The sequence below is a fragment of the Corvus moneduloides genome, chromosome W (genome assembly GCF_009650955.1).
Source record: "Corvus moneduloides isolate bCorMon1 chromosome W, bCorMon1.pri, whole genome shotgun sequence".
In the NCBI taxonomy this organism is placed as follows: Eukaryota; Metazoa; Chordata; class Aves; order Passeriformes; family Corvidae; genus Corvus; species Corvus moneduloides.
Window position 1 is genome coordinate 2741525 of NC_045510.1, and position 6000 is coordinate 2747524.

A 6000-nucleotide genomic window follows, 5' to 3' on the forward strand; every position below is an offset into this window, starting at 1 on the left:
TCCAACCAGGTGGCCATACCGCCTGGTTGATTATGGTAACGTCGGCCCCTGTGTAGAAAAGCATCTGTATTTTGATGGCTTCTGCCCCCTTTCGCAGGATCACTTGCCACTGAGGTCTCTGGGCCAGGTTCAAGGTCCAAAACACGTTGAACCCAGAGGACCCAAAAGTGTGGTCTCCGCAGACACTGCTGTTGCTGGTTCCCCCATTGGTCATTAGGGGAGTAGGGACAATTTGGGCAATGCGACTGCCCTGTGGGATAGTCACGGGTGGTTGAAGCGCGTAGGCCATGATCTTCATTTCGCCGGTGTAGTCGGCGTCGATGACTCCAGGGAGCACCACTACTCCCTGCCGGCTGGTTGATGACCGCCCCACGAGTAGGCCACCCAGACGAGGGCCGTCTGATGACAGGGGGCCCTTGGCTGTGGTCGGGATCAGGGTGACCTGGTGGTTCGTCAGCGTGACTTCTATTGAGGTTGCCACGTCCACTCCGAGGCTCCCTCGGGTGGCTGGCTGGTTCTGGTGAAGGAAACCACCGGGGTTGCACTCGACTCGTGGCTCTTTGGGGCGCTCATTTGTGTCCTGGCGCATGGCCCCACCACGCTGCACTGGACATTTCCCGCACGGTGGCATGCTATGGTGGCATGGGTGCCGGAATTGTAGTTGTGGCACCACACCATTTTCCGGCAAGTGCGCCTCATGTGCCCCTCTTCACCACATCGGAAACAGGCTACTCCGCCCATCTGGGGACCAGGAGGTGGGCCAGCAGCCTTCGCCCCCTTTCTTCTTTGCGCCCCTCCGGTCAGTGCTACGGCAATGACTTGTCCCTGTTGTTGCAGGACATTCTGCAGTGTTGTGGTAAATGCAGCTGTTTGAGATGACTGTTCCACATGGGTAGCACGCACGAGCATCTCATCTACTCCTGCTCCCTGGGGCAGTGTGGCAAGAATTGTCATAGTTTGCCTATTAGCATTTTCAAAGGCAAGTGTTCGGAACATTTGCTCTTGGAGCTCTTCAGAGAGCTCAGTTGCGTCCTTCAAGGCTGCTGACAGACGGTCCATGAACTGACCATATGGCTCCGACAGCCCCTGTCAGACTGCTGCATATGGAGGAGACTTCTTCTTTTCAGGTACTGACAACAAGGCTTTATGGGCAAGAGTCTGTGACAACTGATGAATGATTGTGGGCATGGTCAGCTGCATCACCGTCGCTCCGTAAGCCCCACTCCCAGTTAGCATGTCAGCTTGGATAGCATACAGTGGGTCTTGTGTATCACTTTGGTGTTTGCTAGCTTCTTCTTGTGCTAGCCGCTTCCATGTTCGCTCCCAGAGCAGGAACTGTGAGGGGGTTAACAACAACTGTGCAATGCTGATGCAATCATTAGGACACAGGACATCTGCTGTAAAGATAAACTGCAGGATGCTCCGTGTAGCTTTGGACCGTAAGCCATGCGTGGTGACTGTTTGCTTTGCTTGCTGCAAGATCTTCCAATCATGGGGTTCCCACTTTGCGGTGTCCCCCTGTATCAGCACAGGACAGGCTAGGGCATCTACGGCTTGCCAATCTCCTTCAATAATTGCATCACGGATAACTCCATTCCATCTCCTTCGCAATGGATCAGTCCTCGCCGTCAGGGCTGACGGAGGCGATGGCTGCATGTCCTCTTGCGGGAAGGGAGGGGCTGTAGGCCCTGCGCCTACGTTGGCTGACGGGAACGGAGGAGTTCTGGTGGCTGTCTTGACCGGTGGGTCCATAGGACGCCACGGTGCTGATGGTGTGGTTTCGCAAGCCTTAGACTCCAGCGCATCCTGACGCGTAGACAATTCAGCAGTCTTCTTCACTAATTCATGCATCATCTCTCGGTGCTTCTCCTTCTCTTGGGGCTGACCCTTGGCAGCCCTGGCTGGCTCTGGCTATGCGGGCGACAAAGTCGCAGAGGCTGCTCCGCAGTCGGACGATGATCCGCTGTCCGGCAGAGGAGGGTGGTGCGCCGCCATTTTCGGACGGGCATTAGGACCGCTCATTTCTCCTCTTCTCACCTGCGCCCCGCCCCCAGAGTCGGGAGCCTGTACTTCTGCCTTTGCAGCCATTTCTCCCTCAGACTTTTTCGGGGTAACTTCCTTCCCCGTCGCGTACAGCAGCTCCCACAGTGAACGTACAGGTGCTGTTGTACCCTTCATCGGTCCACCCGCAGTCAGCCCGAAGAATCACGCAACCCTGGACTCTGCCCTGGCCTCCGGCCGCTGTTCCATGAAACCCCCCTCTCTTTCCTTTCCGGGGTCGCCACCCCCCAGCGCCTCCATGGCTGCCGCGGCCACCTTCCTCTCTGCTTTCATTTCTGCCAGAGTATTAGTCACAACTCTCCAAGTTAATCCGAGAGCTTTAGCTTCTTTACCTTCCTTTCCACCCTCAATCGTGGACAGCCACAGTCTGTTTCCAACTTCCCACCACTCTTCGGTTGAGAACAAAAGCGAAGTGCATTTCAAAAACCCTTGTTCCTAGGCCCATGTAATTAGGGCATAAAGATCTCACCTCTCTTTAAAGAGGATACTGGCTAGGAGATGAGTGCCAGCCTCATATTCCATAGCTTCTTACCTGCGGGGGCCTGCTCGGCCGCGCGTGCTCCAATGTCCGGCTCCACTCAACTTTTTTGACGGGACACTCCCGCTCTAGCTCTCCAGGTACCTCACCGTCTGCGATGATTCAGAGTCTTGCCGCATTCAAGTGAAACGCATTTAAGCAAAAACAAACCGCATTTAAGCGAAAATCACTCGAGTCCCTGCTCAGGCGCCAGGTTTTGGGGGGGGGGGGGGGTTCCGAGTGCTGGAGAGCTAGCCAGAGTAATGACACATGCACCGATACGATTTGAGCATCGTTCTCCCCTTTATTGTGTAACTATACAAGCTTATATCTACTTTGCAAAGATTCCCGCCCAGTCCCTCTAGACGGCCTCTAATCCGCGGGGGAGCCGACCAGTGTATTGCTTTGCCAAGGACTTTCAGGGCTGCCTGCAGCCAGGTGTTTTCCAGGCTTGCCTGCAGCCAGGGGCCAGTTCAGGGGTTTTTCCTCAGCAACCCTGGGTTGTCCAATCTTTCCAGGGGTATCATATGCCCCTGTTCCACAAGGAATCCCTCTACACATACATACATACATATATATACACAGCTATGTGCAAACAGTGACAGTGTCAGTGACACTCAGCAAGAAGGGGTATACAGGAATTTCACATTACAGGTGGTTTTCACACAACAATCAGATCTCCCTGCGTTACACAACGTGTTGTTCCATCTTTCTGCATTACCCACCATGTGCAACCAGGTCCCTGAGCAAAGAAAACCCCACAAATGAGTTTGTCTGTACTCAAGGCAGAATTAATCCAAACAGTCTTTCCTAACAGACCCCTGACATGCACTACTGGGACCTTATCTCCATCTTCTTTAGGCAGGGGCTCAGATTGGGCTGGACCAGCTCTATTGGTAGAACCTCGGGTGTTAACTAACCAAGTGGCCTTTGCTTGATGCTGGTCCCAATTCTTGAAAGTTCCCCCACCTAGTGCCTTCAGGGTGGTTTTCAACAATCCATTGGACCATTCCACTTTGCCTGCCGCTGGTGCATGGTAAGGGATATGCTACACCCACTCAATGCCATGTTCTCTAGCCCAGGTGTTAATAAGGCTATTCTTAAAATGAGTCCCATTGTCAGATTCAATTCTCTCAGGGGTACCATGCCTCCAAAGGACTTGCTTTTCAAGGCCCAGGATGGTGTTACGGGCTGTAGCATGAGGCACAGGGTAGGTCTCCAACTGTTGCTGCCTGCCCCTGAGGTGCAGCACCGTCCCGGGACTGGCCAGACAAGTCCAGACTTGTTTCAACCATGTGTTCTGAATCCCCTTTGCTCTAAGCGCAGGTAAAACTTGAAAGTAGCACGGACTCCCCCGAAACAGAGTCCGATTGGCTGGTGTCATAGGTTAGCAAGCATAGTCCCGGAAGGGATGTCCTTGCTAAGGGGTGCTTACAGTTTCCTCTGGGAACTGATAGAACCTATCAGCTGGCCAGTTTGAATATGGACAATTCTCTAAGCCACTTAAAGTTGTGACCACCTCTGTGATCCACATTTAAGAATAGGCAAACTCCCCCTCCAAGCTCTCTCTCATTTCCGGCGCTGGCACAGGTGGCTACAGGCCCCGTGTGGGGGCCAGCGGGCCTGGCCAGGCCCTGCTTGGGCCAGGCCGGGCCGGGCCACGGCCATCCTGAAGCCATGGGCCTGTTCCAGCCATGGAACCCCCCCCACTTCCTTGCTGTGGGCAGCCGGAGCAGCTCGGCTCTCCCCCCTCTCCACTGCGATAAGAAAAATTCAACATTCCAGCTGCAAAGCTGCAAGGCCGAGGTGAGATTAACCCTTTTATTGCTGTGAAGAGCTGAAAACCCTAGGGAAGAGAGAGAGGAGATGCTTAAAGCTGAAATTCTGTTGTGAAGCTACGATATATGAGAGTATCCTGTTGTAATTTCATGAAGATATGGGGGGTGGAGTGTTCAACTCGTAAGCAGAAGCACCTGCGCTGAGATAGGCAGATGCTGACGCAGCTGTAATTTCATGAGAAGTTTGGACAGTGAGAGATGAACCAGATGAGGACTTTTGCTCCAAACGGGAAAGGAGAAAACCTCAGTTCCTAGAGATGCTCCTAAAGATGAAGATGATGAAGACCCTTTGCTCCCAGGGAAGGAGAAGGGCCTCTGTTTTTGTTTCTGAACGGCTCAACCTTAAAATTGTACCCCAAAAAACTTCAAGAGTGGACCCTCGAAAGCAGTTGTGGGAAAAGCTGCAAGTTGGGGGAAAGGACTCACACGCAGGCAGAGAGACTCCTCTTCCTAAATGGACTGAACAATATTTGGAAGTGGGTGGCTGTCTCGTTGTGATACTGTTTTCATAGCATGAGCAAGAAGAGACTTCTCTTTCTAAATGGACTAAACAAGGTTATTATGGAAGTGGTAAACAGAATGAACATCTTAAGGGTTGTCTTTTCACATTGTCAGTGGGAGAAGGGAGGAAGGTGGGGGGAGGAGGAGAGTTCTGAAGGTGGTATAATTTTTTTTCCCCTCTTTTAGGTCTGTTAATAAACTGCTTTATATTCTTTCAAGTTTGGTGCCTGCTTTGCATTTCTCCTAATTCTTATCTCACAGCAGATAAACAGTAATGAGTATTTTGGACCAAACCACTACACTAAATTGGTGTTTCCGCCCGGTTACAAACCGAACCTGCGACAGCTGGTTACCCTGGGTCTACCCCTAGCTCTCCCCTTTCCCTTCCCCCAAATAAAGAGAGAGTCGAGCAGGCTCCGCCCACTCTTGCTCCTGCCTCCTTTCTGTGAACAGCGGCTCCTGTCTCTCTCGGGACAGGAGGAATAAAGAAACAGGATTAAGGCACAGAGTTTGAGCTGTATTTCTATCTCTGCTTCTGCTATTGACATTAGCTTTACAGCTATCACTTGCTGCATTTCGGAGCCACTGAGTCGCTAGATTGCCCGTGCCGTCTCTCTAGGCAGCTCGGGGCTTTCTAAGGCACAGAATGGTGAGCTAGACGACTGAGCAAGCTGTGAGCACATCATCACTTGGCGCCCAACGTGCTGTTTCTGAACCTCGGTTCTACAGGAACTTTTGGGGTGTCCCGGCAAACCACGTGTCATCCGGTGTAAACCCTTTGCGTGCAGTGCCAGTACTCTGCAGCCCTGCTGCCGCTTTTTGTGTGGTAGCTACCTCAGAGCTCCAGCTGAACCCCCTCCATGCCACGTGGCACGGGAACGGCTGAAAAAGCAGAAGACCCATTTTGCTGATTCTTTTCTCTGGACCTGCTTTCCTGTGGTGAATCCAGAATTCTGGTGAGTATTTGCCCACTGGTTTGGGGGCTCGTGTCTTGTAGCTGGTTTTGGTGAACATTTTTTATCTTTTTTTTTTTTTTTTCTAGATTTGGGGCTGAGGAATTGTGGTGTTGCTTTCATAATGGGA